Below are 19,707 nucleotides of genomic sequence, written 5' to 3' on the forward strand. Positions count from 1 at the left end.
TTTTCCCATGAAACCATAAGGGTGTGGGAAGTGTAAACCCAAGATTATGCATGAGGGCTTCCCCAGAGCTCGGTGTGGGTGGAGAAATGTGTCCTAACTGCTGCCCTGCCTGCCATCTTGGTACTGGGAACGTGTGAGAATTTCCGAGCCCGAAGCCCTGCGTCCCGGCTTTTCTCAACAGATGCAGAGCAGTGCGTGTGTAGCCAGCTGGGCAGCACCCAAACAAGGAGACAGGCCACCGGCTCCCAAAGCTGGGCCCTCCTGGCTCCTGAGGACCCTCTGGGGATGGTGCTGGTCAGTGCAGCCCTTTCTTTCTCTCCGCTCTCACAGCTGTGGGGTGCACATGCTCTTTCTGAAGCACTGAGACTCCCCGAGCCGAGGCCAGCAGCCAGACTTAGCCACATCCTCTCCCTCACTCCAAACTTCTTCCGCTCCTCAGTCTTCACTGCTCGTCCCAACAAGGCCACCTGACCCCAGCAGACCACACTGGAGTCCTGTGCACTGCAGCTGCTCCCACAGAGTCGCGCTCAACCCTCACTGTGGTCCTGGCTTTCAAGACCATTGCGCCTGGGAGGAGACGGAGGTGTCAGCTGCTGTCAGGGCACCTGGGTCATTCCCATTTGCCCCTGACACAGTGGCTCTCCCCGTGGGATCTGGCTGAGAACCTCTCTCCCACCCACTGCCAGAGATACATTCTGAGCCCAGACACAGCCTCCTTAGTCCTCTGGTGTCACTGCCTGCTGGGACACCCTAGGATACCTGGGAGGCTTCAATGTGACTTTCCGGGCCAGGATCCCGTCTGACACCTGCAGGGAGGCAAGTCCCTGACGTTCAACTGGAGTTCCGCAGGGTCTGCATCACCTTCCTTCCCATCCGCCAAGGGCAGATCTCCATTCCAACCCCTTGGGTGGGGCTCCAGGCTGCACTTTTGCCCCCAGGGCTACACCACCCTTCCCCTAGGCTAAGGCCTGATAGGAACACCCTGCAGGGTGAGGGAATAAGAGAGGTTCCAGGTGCAAACAAAACATCAGCAGACACTTAAGTTACCTCCTGTACAAAAAAACAAATGTACCCTTTACCCACCTGTTGAAAAAGTAAGCTCTGTGTGTTCTGCCATCACTTCAGGGAAACCAGCCCCTGGATTACCCATTTCAGAAGCATGGCCTCCAGATGCATGGGGTGGACATGAGCAGAGGGGAGGGGTGTGCTGACCCATCAGACCCTGGACCCCAGCGCCGTGCAGGGAGAAACACAAGGGGTGGGCTTGGCTGCTGCCCTCCACTGTCACAGCGGGTGAGTCTGCCTGACGCCTGAGCTCCGCGGAGCCCTCTGACGGGAGGAACACCGTCCCCAGAACAGCTGTAAGGAACAGAGGCACTGAAACTACTCGTCAAACCAATGCCCTATTTTACTAAAAACCACATGTACATTACATTTTACAAAACAGCCCCTTCCTTAACCCCATAAAAGAATGGGGATATTGGGGAGCTACGGGAACAGGTCCCCCTCCAAATGCTCAGGGCTACCTAGGCCTCCCCAGACCCCTTGTCCAGTGCAGGGCAGGGGCAGCAGAGCCTGCTCACTGTTCCCATCAGCCCAGGGTTCCTGGAGCCTGTCCGGGGCCCTCAGTGCCTACCCAGGGCCAGAGGGACCACCTGGGGGGCCGGCCTCAGCTGGACTCACAGCCACTCCCTGCCTGGGCTTCATCCAGCCTCAGGAGGAGGAGTGCGGGTATCCATAGTGGTTGTGGTCAGCCTCGCCCAGGGTCACTGTCAGTGACAGGCTGGGCTTCCTTTCCAGCTCCTCCTCCTTCAGGCAGTGCTGTGGGGGTCGGGCTTTGAAGAAGTCTGAGATGTAGTGGACCTGGCAGAGTGGAGGAAGGTGAGACTGGGCAGGGGCTGGGCAGGCACCAGAGACATGGGCATGGGCAGGAGGGGGAGGAACAGGGCCCCAGGTGGGCAATGAGAGGAAGAGTGCCTGTCAGGGGGAAGAGAGCCCTCTTAGTGGAGGACCAGTGGAGAGCACTGGGGCACTGACAGGCCCAGGGAAGGACTGCGGTGTGCAGGCAGGAGACCCAGGGAAGGAACTGGGGGAAGAAGGTGTCCAGGGAAGGACTGGATTTGGGGACAGGGGTCCCAGGGGAGAAACGGGGGGAAGGGAGGGGCCCCCAGAAAGGATTGGGGTTGAGGGAAGGGGTCCCGGGGAGGAATGGGGGAAGGAGGGGTTCCATGAATGGACTGGGGTTGGGGAAAAGGGTCCCAGGGGAGAAATGGGGAGAAGGGAGGGGTCCAGGGAAGAACTCGGGCTGGGGGAAGGGGTCCCAGGGGAGGATGTGGTGGGGGGAAGGGTCCTGGGATGGACTGGGGTTGGGGGATCCCAGTGGAGAAATGAGGGGAAAAAGGGGTCCCAGGGAAGGATGGGGGTTGGGGAGAAGGGGTCTCAGAGGAGAACTGGGGGTAAGAGGGGTCCCAGGTATGGACTAGCATTTGGGGAAGGGGTCCCAGGGAGGAATGTGTGGAAGGAGGCATTTAGAAAGGACTGGGGTTGGGGGAAGAGGTCCCAGGGGAGAAATGGAGAGAACGGAGGAGTCCAGGGAAGAACTGGGATTGGGGGAAGGAATCCCAGGGAAGGATCTGGGGGTGAAGGAGGGGTCCAGGGAAGAACTGGAGTTTGGGGTACGGGTCCCAGGGGAGAAACCAGGGGAAGGAGGGGTCTCAGGGAAGGACCAGGGTTGGAGGAAGGGGTCACAGCGGAGGACTCCGTGGGGCAAGAGTGTGCAGGGAAGGACCAGGGTTGGGCAGGGAGTGGTCTTTGGACAGCACAGGGGGTGAGTCAAGGTCAGAAGCTCACAGTGAGGCCAGCCACCAGCGCCCCCTGCAGGAGACCAGCAAGGACGTCGCTCCAGTGATCAGACATGCAGGTGTAGCCCACATAGAGGGCAAAGGCCACCAGGAAGAACTGGACCGAGGGCCGCAGCAGCTGCGTCCACTTCCAGCAGAGCCGCGCCTGCATGTAGTGCTGGGATGGGAGAAGGCGCCTCAGCCTGTGCCCTGCCAGGCCCTCCTACGCCCACTGCACAGATGGCAGCTCCGAGACCGAGGGCATAAAACCAGCCAGCCCAGGGCCTCCTGTTTTTTTTACAAACAAGTCAGTGAGTGCCTCCATCACCACCACGGCCCACCCATTTTACAGCTGGAAAAACCGAGGTCCAGGGAATGGAGTGACTTGACGGGCGAGCCCCAGAAAAACGGACTCACCGCCAGGAACACCACTCAGTACATCCCAAAGGAGGCATGTCCCAAGTGGAAAGACAATCTGGGGAAGGAGAGGCAGCAGGTTGGCTGATAAATAGATACACAAAATGTGGTGTGTCTCTACCACGGAATATTATTCATCCATAGAAGAAATCAAATACTGACACATGCTGTGACATGAAAGAACTCTGTAAACATTGTGCTAAAGTGAAAAAAAAAAAAAAAGTCAGCCACAAAAGATCACACATTACACAATCCTGTTTATATAAGAGGTCCAGATTAGGCAACTCTATAGTGACAGAATATAGATCAGTGGTTGCCTATGGGAGCATAAGGCTATAGGGGGAGTAGAAGCTAGTTGTAAAGAAATGTGGATTTCTCTATATAGTAATAAAAGCTTCTAAAATTGATTGGGGTAATAGGTGCACAGCTCCATGAATATTCTAAAAACCACCAAATTGCATACTTTAATAAATAAATTGTATGGTATGTGAAGTGCATTTCAATAAAGGTGTTATTTAAAAATACATATATATATATTGGTGGCCAGGCATAGGTGGCTCATACCTGCCTATAATCCCAGCACTTTGGGAGGCAGAGGCAGGAGAAACACTTGATTCCAGTAGTTCAAGACCATCCTAGGCAACATAGCATGACCCCATCTCTACAACAATAGATAAAAAATTTACCTCTGTGTGGTGGTGTATGTCTGTAGTCCTAGCTACTTAAGAGGCGGAGATGGGAGTACTGCTTGAGCCCAGAAGAATGAAGCTGCAGCAAGCCATATCACACCACTGCAATGCAGCCTGAGTGACAGAGCAAGTCCCTGTCTCTGAAAAGAAAAGGAAAGAAATGCAAGTTTTTAAAATTGATTTGCGAGAGTAACCAAGTTTGAGGAGAAACAGAGGAAAAAAGAGCACTGAATGGTGAGGGTAGTGGCTGGTTTGCCTCAGTTGCTAGCTAATTAATTGGCTTCAGAAAAATTTCTTACTAAAATGCCAGCTCTAGGGGTCAGTCATGCAGTCAAATGATAAATCCTAAATCCTTTACAAATGCTCATCATCTTTCTTTACATGCCTTCTAGTGAAAAATTCTTAAGCGCCTAAATATCAAGTGGTCTGAAATGACAGCAGCTGTTTATTAAAGAAATAACATCTCAGCCAGGTGAAGTGGCTCATGCCTGTAATCCCAGCACTTTGGGATTCCAAGGCGGGCAAATCACCAGAGGGCAGGAGTTTGAGACCAGCCTAGACAACATGGTAAAACCTCATCTCTACTAAAAATACAAAAATTAGCTGGGTTTGATGGTGCATGCCTGTAATCCCAGCTACTTGGGAGGTGGAGGTAGTGAATCTCTTGAACTCGGGACGTGGGGCTTGCAGTGAGCCAGCATAGCACCACTGCACTCCAGCCTAGGCAACAAGAGTGAAACTCCATCTCAGAAAAAAGAAAAAACAAAAGAAATAACATCTCAATTTTTTTGTTTGTTTTTCAGATGGAGTCTTGCTCCGTCACCCAGGCTGGAGTGCAGTGGTGTGATTTTGACTCATTGCAACCTCCACCTCCCAGGTTCAAGTGATTCTTCTACCTCAGCCTCCTGAGTAGCTGGGATTACAGGCACGTGCCACCATGCCCAGCTAATTTTTTATTTTAGGTAGAGTTAGGCTTTTGCCATGTTGGTCAGGAGGATGTAGATCTCTTGACTTCATGATCCACCCTCCTCAGCCTCCCAAAGTGCTGGAATTATAAGTATGAGATTTTAATTATAAGCACTGCACCCAGCATTTAACATCTCGATTTTTGAAAACCATGAGTCAAATATTATTTTCCTTTTCTCATTTTACAGGTGTGCAACCTAAAGGACAGAGAACTCAAAGAATTTTCCTAAGTGGCAGAATGCAGATTTAAATTCCATCACTTTGGCCTCAGAGTTTGTGCTTTATTTTATTATGATAAATTCATCTTTTTTAAAACCAAGAGACTTATGCAAAATTCTGCTAGGATTAAAAAAAAAAAAAGCCTCTTCCTTTTCTTGACCATGGCTGCAGGCAGGGCTCACACTGCATTTTCTTTACTTCTATATGTCCTGCTTGGATGGAGACATGACAGGGAGCTCCTGTCATGTCTCCCTCTTATGAGCAGACCCCATAAGCATGGAGAGAAGGAAATATATTAGAGGGTGTTGGAGGAAATGCTTTCATTTCAGGCACTGCTGTTTAAACTATCCCTAAACTTTATTTCCTTAAAAGAACAGAAAAAACAAAGTGGACAAAAGATGAAGAAACATTCCACGTGACCCTCTGCATCCTTATTTGTTGTAATAAAGAAAAAACATTTTAGGGATTTTTTTGAGTGCAGCTTGTAAGGTGATTCATGTTATTTATTTCCTGTTCATGATTTTCAAGATGTCAATTAAAAACATCCAGAAATTTAGCTTTATCACAGGCAGCTGTGCACATGTGAAATTAGCTTGGTTAACTTCATCTGTATAAATATATAGCTAGTGAACTGACATAACTAATAAACTGGAGAATCAACAGAAACATGCCAAAGACTGGCCCTTATTTTCCATGGTGATCTCAATTTCAGGAATCTTTACATTACTCTCAGGGCTTCATGGTCTTTTAGGGGGCTGCAAAGCTGTAAAATAAGCACAGAATTACTTTAGTATATTGTAGAAAAATACAGAAGAAGATGCTTTATAAGAGCAGAATATAAAACTCATACCATTTGTCGATTTTCAAAGAAACCTGCAGAATTAAACTTGTAGTGTAATCCTCCACAAGGGGCTCAACAAAGCCTTGGAAACATAAATGAAGTGGAATTGCACATGTGACACTTTCAGTAAATTAAAAGAAAAAGAAAGAAAAAGAAAAAAAGGTCCATTAAATAAAATACTTTAAAAAGCCAAGAAACTAACTGCAAGTCCCACAAAGACACTGGGCAATGATTCTGTATGATTTCAGGAATGCTGATAAAGAATGTCATAATGTAGTAAAATATAATAAGTACATGTAATCTCTTACCTTTAGTGTTTATTTTACTAGCCATTCCAGGAGGGAAGTAGCAAATAACTAGTTCAGGTCTAGAAAGAAAACCAGGAAATGTTACAGTAACCAGTATAATGGCAGTCTCACAGCTAGGAAAATGGTCAAGATATGACTAGGGATTTTTCCTAAAGGCATTCACAGAGTCATCCTGTAATGTAACAATAATTCCTATCATTGTGGACAAAAACTCAGACTTTTCCTTCCCATGACTGGCAAGTAATTATATAAAAAGTAAATTACTTCTTTCATAAAGAAAAACAAAATGAACACTAGTGTACATTCTTTAGTCACTAAAATTCTGCAGAAACCCAGATATAATAAGAAACTCAATTATCCGACCAGGTGTGGTGGCTCACACCTATAATCCCAGCACTTTGGGAGGCCAAGGTGGGTGGGTCACATGAGGTCAGGAGTTCGAGACCAGCCTGACCAACTTGATGAAACCCGGTATCTACTAAAAATACATAAATTAGCCAGATGTGGTGGTGCATGCCTGTGATCCCAGCTACTTGGGAGGCTGAGGCAGGAGAATCACTTGAACCTGAAAAACCAAGGTTGCAGTGAGCTGAGATTGCACCACTACACTTCAGATTGGGCAATAGAGAAAAACTCCATCTCTCTCTCTCTCTCCCTCTCTCCCTCTCTCTCTCTCTCTCTCTTTCTACACACACACACACACACACACACACACACACACACACACACAATCTCACCTCTTGACCTATGGCCAACGTTCCTTCTAAACTCAATTGAAGGCACCATATATCACAAGCCAGATGGCAAGAAATTAAATTTTAGTCTTTTTATGCCATTCCAATTACATCTTGGTCAGTTTACAAACATGTTTCAGCAAATGTTGGAGGAGTTTTTCTCCCTCTTTAGGAGTCCTCTCTCACTTTATGCTGCCTAACAAGAGACCTTACACACTTAGAAAGAGGATGGAGACAGGCCAGCTTCAGGACATGCTGCACAAGGAGAACCAACTGTCCCAAAAAGAGAGGGTTCTACACCACTCTGAAAACTTCACAATTGACCAGCTACACACAAATGCCTGAAGTATGGAAGTCCATCAAGAAAATGAACAATTGGTGATATCAAGACTTCTGACCCAAGGGCCTGCAGCTGGTGTGACCATTCAACAAAAAATCTGACTTTAAATGGAGACACATTGGACTGTGACATGCAATAAAAGAACTGAAGCAGCAAAGTGTCTTGATTTGGGTTTCCTTTCCATCTTACCCAGCTCCAGCCAGGGAAGAAGTGAGCATGCCTGTGGTGCTCCTGACACATCTGGGGTAGTTCCCATTCACAGTGGTCAACCTTTGGGATTTTCCCACACATTGTAGGGTCATCATTCATCTATGCTCACCTATAATGTGCAGATAAAAGCTCCTTTTTAGAGACTGGTGAGAAAATTGTCAAATCTGAAAGCCCATGAACTGTCTAAGCCAGGGGGGAACACAAGGTGACTTAAACATAAGATAATAAAAGCTCAGAGTTTTAATGAGCCGAGTTGAAGACAGCCAGTCCTTACCTTAGAGCTTTAAGTTACAAGGTGACTTAAACATAAGATAATAAAAGCTTCCCCAGTTAAATCTGTTTACCTCACATTCCTTTGTCTCTACTCTGTTTACTCATATGAACTTTGTGCTAGATGGCCCTCTCGGGGGAGGTTGAAAAAGAATTACTAGTTAATGGTGTTTATTCTGGGCCTCAGAACCAAAGGTTTTTATGATTCGTAAATCCACTCTTTTTTCCATGTTAATTATTTACAAGCATGTTGACTTAAAACCTGTTATTAAATCTATACTGAATAAATGCAAAAAGGAACAGTGAGTTGTAGTCAATTAGCTGCAATCACCCTCTAAAAGCAACTGAGGACCCCTTAGCCTGACTCTTGCACTGTATTCTGTAGGTAAGAGAGTATTTCATTCATTCGTTGCTAAGACAAGGTCCAGGACAGACCTCTGCAGGTAGTGATCAAAGTCTCAGAGCAGCCTGGAGGCCCTTGATAAAGTGACTTTTGAACCACAATCCAAAGCAGTGAGAGAGTGAGCCATGCAGACAGTAGGGGAAGAATGTTCCAGGCAGAGGAAACAGCAAGGCCAAGAGATAGGACAGGATCAACCTGCCTAGCGTGCCAAAGGAAACGACATGAGCTCAGTGTTTATAAAGAGGAGTAAGAACAGGAGAGTAGCAGGAAGAACAGTGAGACAGGTGGCAGGGGCCAGGTCATGAATGAAAAAAAGCCACTGGAGAGTTTGAACAGAGAGGTAATTATGATCTTAATTCCACTGTGAACGGATTGTACTAGCTGTTGTATTGAGAGTAGAGTGGCCAGGCACGGTGGCTCACTCCTGTAATCCCAACACTTTGGGAGGCCAAGGCAGGTGAATCACTTGAGGACAAGAGGTCAAGACCAGCCTGGCCAACATGATGAAACCCTGTCTCTACTAAAAATGCAAAAAATTAGCCGGACATGATGGCTCATGCCTGTTATCCCAGCTACTAGGAAGGCTGAGGCAGGAGAGTTGCTGGAACTCAGGAGGTAGAAGTTACAGTGAGCCTGGGTCATGGCATTGCACTCCAGCCTTGGTGACAAAGCAAGACTCTGTCTGAAAAAAAGGAGAGAGAAAGAGAATAAACTGAAGAAGGCAAACATGGAAACAAAAAAAGACAGTTAGAAGACTACTGAGATAATCCAGGTAAGAGATGATGGCAGAGTGGCAGCAGTAAGGTGTGAAGAGAGACTGATTCTGAAGTTGAATCAACAAGACACTTAAGACAGGATCATCTTGGAAAATCTTGGAACTACTGCGGAATCAAATGAAGCTAAATGGCACTAAATTCTAACATCCACTGTGAAATCCTGCGAACAGGGTTTGTTCATCTCTGTTACCTAGTGTCCCACCCAGTGCTTGGCACATAATGGGGATATAAAAAATCTTCAATTCTTAAATGAATAAATGTGGAACTGAATATATTCCAAAGTCAAAAGACCTGCAGTTTGATAGGTCATTAGGAGATCAAAACACATCTGATACTAGACATATTTTACTAACAGTGGGTTCACCTTCTCTGAGTGAATCAGCTTCTAAGCAGTGAGCTGAGATCATGCTAGTGCATGGGCAACAAGAGAGAAACTCCAGTTCAAAAAGAAAATAAAGAAATAAAGAAAGAAAGAAAGAAGGAAGGGAGGGAGGGAGGGGGGAGGAAGGAAAGAACAAAGAAGAAAGAAAGAAGTAAAGAAAGAAAGAAAGAAAGAAAAAGAAGAAAAGAAGAATAATGTTTCATGACTTTAAGGCAATATAGAAACAGCTAAACTTTTTATACAAATCTGAACCACATTATAAAGCGAGAAAAACATACTAGCTAATATTATTTAATACATACTGTACTAAATAGAAGAGGTAATAATTTTAAAACAAACATCAGTGTAACATTATTGGACTTAAAAATATATATTTTTTAAATAACAGAAGCAGAAGATTCTTCTGAACTATACATTTCAGCTAGCATTTATTTACTAAAGGTTAAAATAATACAACAGCTACCAAAAATCAAGAGCTAGCCAGAAACAGTGGCTCACACATGTAACCTCAGCACTTTGGGAGGCCGCGGTAGGTGGATCACTTTAGGTCAGAAGCTGGAGACCCCATCTCTACTCAAAATACAAAAATTAGCCAGGTGTGGTGGCACTCACCTCTAGTCCCTAGGGAGGATGGCCGGAATCTGAGAGGAGGAGGTTGTGTGAGCTGATTGTGCCACTGCCCTCCAGCCTAGGTAACAAAGAAAAATAAAAGTCAAGAGCATGGGAAGTATTAAAATCAAACATAACCAATGGCCTCCCGTCAGAATAGCTCCATTTTTTGGCAATCATTATATGTTAAAGTCTATTTGCTACACATTGGTATTTGCACTAAAGTTTCAAGTGCACATTAGTGCTGACTTAGGTTTAATGTCCTCTGCTGTACACTAAACTTGAATATCACACTTATATATCAAAACAAAAGTATCTTTCCTTAAGGCAATCACCTTTAAGACTGCTTTGAAATTACAAAATGTGAATATTGTTTTGATAATTTCCCAGTAACTGAACATTATTGTCTTAAAAAAAAAAGTCTAATAAATTACCATCAAAACAAAAGCCCCACAACATAATCTGTTTCACCTTATAAAAAGCACTGACATTTATAAGACTGTCTTAGTCAATTTATAAAACAGTAATAGCTAGTTATTTTTACTCAGAATAGTACTAATTTAATAACATAATAAAAACATATGCCGAGTGTGGTGGCTCATGCCTGTAATCCCAGCACTTTGGCAGACTGAGGCAGGTAAATCACTTGAGGTCAGGAGTTCAAGACCAGCCTGGCCAACATAGTGAAACGCTGTCTCTACTAAAAACACAAAAATTAGCTGGGTGTGGTAGTACCTGCCTATAATCCCAGCTTCCTGGGAGGCTTAGGCAGCAGAATTACTTGAACCTAGGAGGCAGAAGTTGCAGTGAGCCGAGTTCATGCCCCTGCACTCAAGCTTAGGTTTCAGAGCAAAATTCTGTCTGAAAAAACAAACAAACAAATAAAGACGCAAGAAGGAAACATTTATTATGTATTTATATGCCAGGCATTATGTCAAGCCCTTTACTATCTTATCAGATCTTGGAGATAGGTCTTCAGTTCTCATAACCACAGAAGAGGATGATACTAAGGCTTAGACAGGATAAGAGATGTGGCCCCGCTGTGTCCCCAAAGCCTATGCTTTTAGATAAGATTAAGAAAATAATTTGTTTAAAAAAATATTCAATTCAATTCCTAAGATCCAGGTCTTTGCAATAAATATGTAAATAAATCCTCAATGTCCACGCTTCCCGATAGCACATGTTACGACTTTTTTTTTCCTTTAAAATGCACCCACAAAGGCCAGATGTGGTAGCTCATGCTTGTAATCCCAGCACTTTTAAAGGCCAAGGCAAGAAATCAAGGTCAAGAAATCAAGACCATCCTGGCTGACATGATGAAACCCTGTCTCTGCTAAAATTCCAAAAATTACCTGGGTGTGGTGGCACACACCTGTGGTCCCAGCTACTCAGGAAGCTGAGGCAGGAGAGTCACTTGATCCTGGGAGGTGGAGGTTGCAGTGAGCCGACACTGCGCCACTGCACTCCAGCCTGGTGACAGAACTGAACTCTGTCTCAAAACAAACAAACAAACAAACAAACAAACAAAGAACCTACAAAAACCAGGAAAAAAGGCTTAAGCTATTATAAAGTGCAAGAAACACTAAGAGATCCTTAAGCACATAACTAAAAATATTGTGGAAAAGTTATTGAATTCATTAGCAAATTTACTCTAATTCTAGGTTTTCATTTTCATTGAAAGGTAGGTTATATTATTCATATTGAAGACAAAATGTTCAAGTATATTAACATAAATAACTTCAATATGGCTTATCATGTTTAAATGTTCACTTAAAGCAATTTTGTTAAAATTCTGCATACTATACAATTTTATAGCTTGCTAGTAATGTTGCAAAGTAAATAGTCATCCAAATAGAAACAGCAAGATACATAATGTTTCTACTGGCTGTTGCTATTTTTAGGTAAACATTTGATATATGCCAACAAATAAATGATAGTAACAAATTGCTAACTTCTTTCATTATGATATAAAGGTAGCTTCAGGACAGGATAATGTAAGGGTAAAGAAGAATTTGAAATCTAACATTAACTCAGTGATGCATCAAGATAAAAGTAGAGACAGCAGGGCATCTTGGTAAATACCATTTTTTTTTTTTTTTTTTTTTTTTTTTTGAGAAAGAGTTTTGCTCTTGTTGCCCAGGTTGGAGTGCAATGGCAGGATCTCGGCTCACTACAACCTTCACCTCCTGGGTTGAAGTGATTCTCCTGCCTCAGCCGCCGGAGTAGCTAAGATTACAGGCATGCACCACCACACCTGGCTAATTTTGTAGTTTTAGTAGAGACAAGGTTTCTCCATGTTGGTCAGGCTGGTCTCAAACTCCCGACCTCAGGTGATCTGCCTACCTCAGCCTCCCAAAATGCTGGAATTACAGGCATGAGCCACCACACTCCACCAAGTACCGCATGTAACAGAACAGATTAAAGAAATACATTTTCTTAGCTTTGGAGTAATGTAGAAACAAATAATGTTTCTAATATTTAGACAGACATTACAAAGCACCTTACAAGGAAAAACATATAAAAATGGCACAATTGACCAGCGGTCTTGGGCTTGTCCACAGTACTCCCATGGTGAACAGTAACTGCATTGTGTAAATGCTCATGAACAAAGTATTACTGGACTTTTCCAATTTACACGTACTACATTTTCTTTCAAACAGTTCTTCAACTTCTTTTCTTAGACCAGTGATAGAATTATTTCATTCTCTGAAAACTGAGCAAAAGTTGATTCTCAATGATACATCCCTATGTCAGAACAGCGCTAAAATATAATGACTTATTTCCTGTATTTTACATTCTAACAGTCCATATCATTTTACTGCTTTCAAAAAAAGTTTTTTCTGTTTTGGTGGTTCTTAGAACTGGTTTAATGGGAGAATACAAGAGAAGTTTTAAAGCAGGTGCAGTGGTGCACACCCATAATCCCAATACTTTGGGAGATTGAGGCGAGTGGATCACTTGAGGTCAGGAGTTCAAGACCAGTCTGGCCAACATACTGAAACCTTATCTCTACCAAAAATATAAAACAGCCAGGTGTAGTGGCGTGCTTCTCTAATCCCAGCTACTTGGGATGCTGAGGCAAGAGAATCACTTGAACCCAGGAGGCGAAAGTTGCAGTGAGCCTAGGTCATGCCACTGCCCTCCAGCCTGGGTGACAAGTTGAGACTCCATCTCAAAAAATAAATAAATAACATGAAAAGAGAAGTTTTAAAGTTTATTACTTCATGTTAGCCTTTTAATTTCTGGAAAGCAGAAAAGATCAATCAAATTAAACACAACAACAGGAAAACCACCATCAGGAGGTCTCCAGGGGCCCTTTAGCAAACTTCCAAAAATGTGTCTCAGCTGTGTGGAAATAAGACTTTACAGTGGCCAGGTGCAGTGGTGCAGGACTGTAATCCCAGCACTTTGCGAGCAGAGGCAGCCAGATCGCTTTGTGCTCAGGAAAACAGAGTGGAAACCCCCATACCCCCACCACCACCCTCCACCCCCTTCTCTACTGAGAATACAAAACTTAGTCAGGTGTGGTGGCGGGCACCTGTAGTCCCAGCTACTCAGGAGGCTGAGGCGGGAGAATTGCCTGAGCCCAGGTGGCAGACATTGCAGTGAGCCAAGACCTTGCCGCTGCCAGCCTGGGAAACAGAGCAAGCCTCCATATCAAAAAAGTAATTAAAAAAAAAAAAAAAGAAAGAAAAAGAAAAGGAAAAAAACAAGATTAAGATGGACCCCAGAGTTTAAAGATACACATTTAAGAGGAACCCACCCCCCAAAAAAATCCCAACCCTTTTTCTCTCAATCATTAAAACACCAAAAGGGTGTAATAGTTTTGCAGCCTAGCTGTAGTAGGCTGATAGTAACCCCCCAAGGTACCCATATCCTAATCGCAAGAACCAGTGAACATGACCTGGTATGGCAAAAGGGGCTTTGCAGTTATAATGAACTTAAGAATCTTTGGCTGGGAAGATTATCCCAGCCTGTCCCAGCTGGGTTGATGTACTCACCCGGATTCCTGTAAGGGCAGAGCAGGTGATGGAGCGTGGTGGGAGGTGTAGTAATGGAAGTAGGAAACTTAAGTCAATCAAGAAGGGCAGCACAAACTGAGGATTGCAGGACATCTCCAGGGCCAGGAAAGGGATTCTCTTGCAGAGCCTCCAAAGGCACTGGCCCTGCTCCCCCCTTGAGTCAGTAAGACTGACTTTAGAATTCTGGCCTTCAGAACTGTAAGGGCATACATCTGTTTTGTTTCAAGCCACTAAGCGTTCAGTAATTTGTTGCAGCAGCAACAGAAAATTAGTATTGTAGTGAAGCCCCAAAACCCACCTGAAGGGGCTGGGTATGGTGGCTCATGCCTATAATTCCAGCACTTTGGGAGGCCGAAATGGGCAGATCACTTGAGGTCAGGAGTTTGAAAACCCATCTCTATAAAAAATACAAAAATTAGCCGGTGCAGTAGCATATGCATGTAATCTCAGCTACTTAGGTCGCAGAGACATGGGAATCACTTGAAACCAGAAGGGAGAAGGTTGCAGTGAGCTGAGATTGAGCCACTGCACTTCAGCCTAGGTGACACAATGAGATTTAATCTCAAAAAAAAAAAAAAAAAAAAAAAAAACAATAAAAAATCACCTAAAGGGAGGTTTCCAGTTCTGTCCCCCACCCAACCCCCAGAAAAAGAAATTTCTTGGATGTGGACCATGAACAGGGAAAAAAAAGCACCTCCTCATGACAGAGCCCTACCCAGGAGAAACCCAGGGGAAGGCATTGTCAGGCCAACCACCCTGCCAAAGCCATTTTCTTTTTCTTTTTGTTTTTCTTGAGACACAGTTTCACTCTGTCTCCCAGACTGGAATGCAGTGGCATGATCTCAGCTCACTTCAACCTCTGCCTCCCCAGTTAAAAAGATTCTTCTGCCTCAGCCTCCCAAGTAGCTGGGATTACAGGAGCATAGCATGCCTGTCTAATTTTTGTATTTTTAGTATAGACAGGGTTTTGTTATGTTGCCCAGGCTGGACTCAAACTCCTGGCCTCAAGTGATCCACCCAACTCAGCCTCCCAAAATGCTGGGATTACAGGCTTGAGCCACGGCACCCAGCACTCACCAAGTCCTTTGATCGCAGTCTTTTTCAGGTGATTAGTCCTTGTCTAGCCTGGCTCTGCCACAATCTCGCTCTCACCAAGTTGGAATCCCTAGCTACTCTTCAGAAGAGGAAAGTGTGTACTGCAATCCCAGCTTGGTATGGTTTAGATCTGCATTTAACTCATGGAACCTGGCTGCTCCCCAGGCCCTGGAGAAAAAAGGGTTTCTCTGTGGGCATAATAGAGGATCGGCCTGTCTGGCACCCTTGCCCCTCACCACTAATCTTTCTGCTTCTTCTTTATAAACAGGCTCAGAGGAATGGCCGTTGAGTTTTTGGTCAGCCAGGGGCTTGAACACAATGGAATGTCTTCTAATACAGGTGACTACTATAAGCAATAAAACAGGTTGGGTTTGGCAGCTCTCATATGTAATCCCAGCACTTTGGGAGGCTGAGGCTGGAGGATCACTTGAGCCCAGCGTTTGAGATCAGCCCGGGCAACAGGGTGAAAGCCCATCTCTACAAAAAATAAGTTTGTCTTGCATGGTGGTGCACCTGTGATCCCAGCTACTGAGAGGCTGAAGCCGGAGGACTGTTTGAGCCTGAGAGGTGGAGGCTGCAGTGAGCCACAATCGCACCTGGATGCAGTGAGCCTGGATGACAGAGTGAGACCCTGTCTTCAAAAAAAAAAATCCATTGTAAGGATGAAACAGGCTGAGTACAGTAGTTCACAGCTGTAATATCCGGACTTTGGGAGGCTAAGGCAAGAGGACTGCTTGAAGCCAGGAGTTTGAGACCAGCGTGCGTAACATAGGGGGATCCAGTCTCTACAAAACACACCAAAAAGCCAGACATCGTGGCACATTCTTGTAGCCAGCTACTCGGGAGGCTGGGGGCGGGGGAGGATTGTTTAAATCCAGGGAAGGTGGAGGCTGCAGTGAGCCATGATGTCACCTTTGCGCTCCAGCCTGGGTGCAGTAGTACAGTCAGAACTCAGCGCAGCCTGCACCTGCACTCAAAAAAAGAAAAAAGCCTTGGGGCTCCTGCCTGTAATCCCAGCACTTTGGGAGGCTGAGGTGGGTGGATCACGAGGTCAGGAGATCGAGACCATCTTCGCCAACAGGGGGAAACTCCATCTCTACTAAAAATATAAAAAAAATAGGTGGGCATGGTGGTGCACGCCTGTATTCCCAGCCTCTCGGGAGGCTGAGGCAGGAGAATTGCTTGAACACAGGAGGCAGAGATTGCAGTGAGCCTAGATCATGCCACTACACTATAGCCTGGAATTACTGGTGCATGCCACCAGGCCTGGCTAATTTTTGTATTTTAGTAGAGATAGGGTTTCACCATGTCAGCCAGGCTGGTCTCCAACTCCTGACCTCAGGCGATCCACCCACCTCAGCCTCCCAAAGTGCTGGGATTGCAGGTATGAGCCACTGTGCCCAGCCTGATTTTTGTCAAGTATTTAAAAATATAAAACCCATAAACATTATTGTGCAGCTCATGGGCTATATAAAAACAGGTGGTGGGATCTCTTTCTCCCATGTAGATACTGTATGCCATGGTTTCCAGAGCCCTGGCTAGATGTTTGTTTGTTTGTTTGTTTGAGACAGAGTCTCTGTTGGCCAGGCGGGTAGAGTGGCATGATCTCAGCTTACTGCAACCTCCACCTCCCAGGTTCAAGCAATTCTCCTGCCTCAGCCTCCCTAGTAGCTGGGATTACAGGCACTACCACACCCAGCTAATTTTTTGTAGTTTTAGTAGAGATGAGGTTTCACTACATTGGCCAGGTGCTCTCAAGCTCCCGGCCTCAAGTGATCCACCTTTCTTGGTTTCCCAAAGTGCTGGGATCACAGGCATGAGCCCTGGCTAGGTACATTTAAGGTATAATTACATATGGAGGCTGAGGTGAGAGGATCACTTGAGGCCAGGAGGTCAAGGCTAGCCTGGGTAACATACCAACCAGAGAGATCCTATCTGTACAAAAAAAAAAAAAATTAATTAACTGGGCATGTTGGTAGTGCACACCTATAGTACTAACTACTTGGGAGGCTGGGGCAGGAGAATTGCTTGAGGCCAGGAGTTCAAGGTTACAGTGAGCTGTGATCATACCACTGAATTCCAGCTGTGAGACAGAGCAAGACCCTCTTTCTAAAAATTGTAAAAAATGTTTTGCTTTATTGAGACAGAGTCTTACTACATCACACAGGCTGGAGTGCAGTGGTGCAACCTCAGTTCACTGCAACCTCCACCTCCTGGGCTCAAACAGTTCTTCAGCCTCAGCCTCCTGAGGAGCTGGGATTACAGGCGTGTGCCACTGGGTCTAGCTCATTTTTGAATTTTAATAGACACTGGATTTCACCAAGTTGGCCAGCCTGGTCTCCAACTCCTGACCTCGAACGATCCACCCATCTAGGCCTCCCAAAGTGCTGAGATTACAGGTGTGAGCCACTGTGCCTGGCCTTGTGAAAAATGTTAGTGGCAATTTGATTATAATTGAATACTTGAAAAAAAATGAAATGCACATGCATATGATTGTTTTTGCCAGGACTAGGGGCCAGGACATTTTCTAATGCCTTCACCTTGTATTGCAGGGCCTTGCAAACAATAGGTGCTTAGCAAGTACAATCGAAGGCACTCAGAGAGTGCTTGGTGTGCAGTGCATACATATTACCATTAGGAAGAAAGAGAGGAGAGAGGAAGAACATGGGAAAATTCAGGGCAATTGATCAGGTTGACACCATCGTTGCTAAAAATCAGAGACTAGGCCGTGTGCGGTGGCATGCCTGTAATTTCAGCTCTTTAGGAGGCTGAGGCAGGTGGATTACTTGAGGTCAGGAGTTCGAGACCAGCCTCTGGCCACACTGAGTGTCCTCCGAGTCATGCTGCTCCCTGTGCCTGGGTTTCTGCTGCCCCCTGTCTGAAAGCCTTCTCTCCCTCTTCCCGGCTCTATCCCCCTATCCTCTGCCTGCCCAGTACCCACCTCCTGGTCATTTAATGTTTAGCTCAGGCTGTAATCCCAGTACTTTAGAAAGCTGGGGGCAGAGGATCACTTGAGTTCAAGAGCTTGAGGCCAACCTGGGCAACATAGTGAGATCCCCCTAACTCCACCAAAAATGTGAAAGAAAAACAAAAGATGTAGCTCAGGCATTACCCACCTCCACCTAGCCTTCCTGATGGCGCCATCCACAGGTGGGGTCAGGGGCACCCTCTGTTCTCCGGGCATCAGAAGCTGCCTCCCCAGGGCAGTGGTCCCGGGTCAGCTCCTGCAGGGGTCCAAGCACAGGATGACGGTGGATGGGTCAGGACTGAGGGTCAGAGATGCAGAGAGGCAGACAGCTTTGGGACGCCCTTGGTGAGATCAGTGGGATTTGCTGCAGGGTGACTGTCAGGGTGTAGGGAAGAATTCTGGACTGGCCGTGTCTTCATCTCTCTCTTCCCTCCAATCCCAGGAGAGCAAATGAGGCAGAAGGACTCGCAGGCCTGGCTCACCAGCTCCATCCTCAGGAACTCGAGGACCATCAAGTTCCATGGCTGGGAGGGAGCCTTTCTGGACAGAGTCCTGGGCATCCGAGGCCAGGAGCTGGGCGCCTTGCGGACCTCCGGCCTCCTCTTCTCTGTGTTGCTGGTGTCCTTCCAAGCATCTACATTTCTGGTGATGTCACTCTAGCCTCTATGCCGAGCAGGACTGGGGAAGGAGTGTGGGGGTCAGGGGGTGAGGTAGGTGGAGCCTCCCACATCCTACCACCCTGTCCATCAAAACCCACACATTCTGGATCCTGTTCTATCAGGGTTCCTGCTGTCTTCTGTGTGAACGAATTAATCACATCATTCTGGTGAAGGTGGCAGCGGCTGTTGAGGTCTGCTGTTCTGAGAGTTCCAGTCTTCTACATGTGGGGACGAGGGTTCAGGTGCAGGTGGGCTGCAGAGGTAGAATCCAGGGTCTCAGTGGCTTCCCTGCTGCTGGCCAGCAGATGTTCACAACCACCCTTTCACTGACATAATCCTTGTCCTGCCATTCTGTCATTTATTTCCGATGGCTGTCAGAACACTCTTCCTAAAGCACAGCTTTCAGAAGAATTTAAACATGTTGATGCATAGGCCAGGTGCAGTGACTCACGTCTGTCATCCCAGCTCTTTGGGAGGCTAAGGTGGCTTGAACCTGGGTGGTGGAGATCACAGTGAGCTGAGATTGTGCCACTTCACTCCAGCCTGGGTGACAGAGCAAGACTGTCTCAAAAACAAAATAAAACAAAAGGACCACAAATGGCACCAACACCTAGAGCCCTGCAGTACTGCTCTCCCCAGGAGTCCCCAGGCTCAGCCCTCATGTCTATCACCTTCACAGAGAGGCCTTTCCTGACCACCTTCACCACCACCGCATCACCCCTGCTCATGCTAATGCACTCTACACCTGCACCTGAATTTCTCTTTACTTTTTTATTTTTGAAGACAAAAGTTTTGCTCTGTTCCCCAGGCTGGAGTGCAGTGATGCAATGTCAGCTCACTGCAACCTCCACCTCCCAAGTTCAAGCAATCCTCCCACCTCAGCCTCCTGAGTAGCTAGGATTACAGGCAGGTGCCACCATGCCTGGATCTTTTTTTTTTTTTTTTTTTTTTTTTTTTTT

At 46.0% G+C, this 19,707-nt stretch overlaps 1 pseudogene across 1 annotated transcript; it reads right to left on the reverse strand.

Moving 5' to 3' along the window:
- Positions 1 to 1,389: 1,389 nt before the first annotated feature.
- Positions 1,390 to 7,663, reverse strand: LOC116537725 (annotated as a pseudogene). The gene is made up of 4 exons (XR_004263283.1): positions 7,544 to 7,663; positions 3,258 to 3,341; positions 2,851 to 3,018; positions 1,390 to 1,863 (listed from the first exon to the last, which is right to left on the reverse strand). The product of XR_004263283.1 is annotated as a phospholipid phosphatase 2-like (transcript).
- Between the last annotated feature and the right edge of the window lie 12,044 nt (positions 7,664 to 19,707).

The sequence above is a fragment of the Sapajus apella genome, unplaced genomic scaffold (assembly GCF_009761245.1).
Source record: "Sapajus apella isolate SASKATOON/1434 unplaced genomic scaffold, GSC_monkey_1.0 scaffold4, whole genome shotgun sequence".
Lineage (NCBI taxonomy): Eukaryota > Metazoa > Chordata > Mammalia > Primates > Cebidae > Sapajus > Sapajus apella.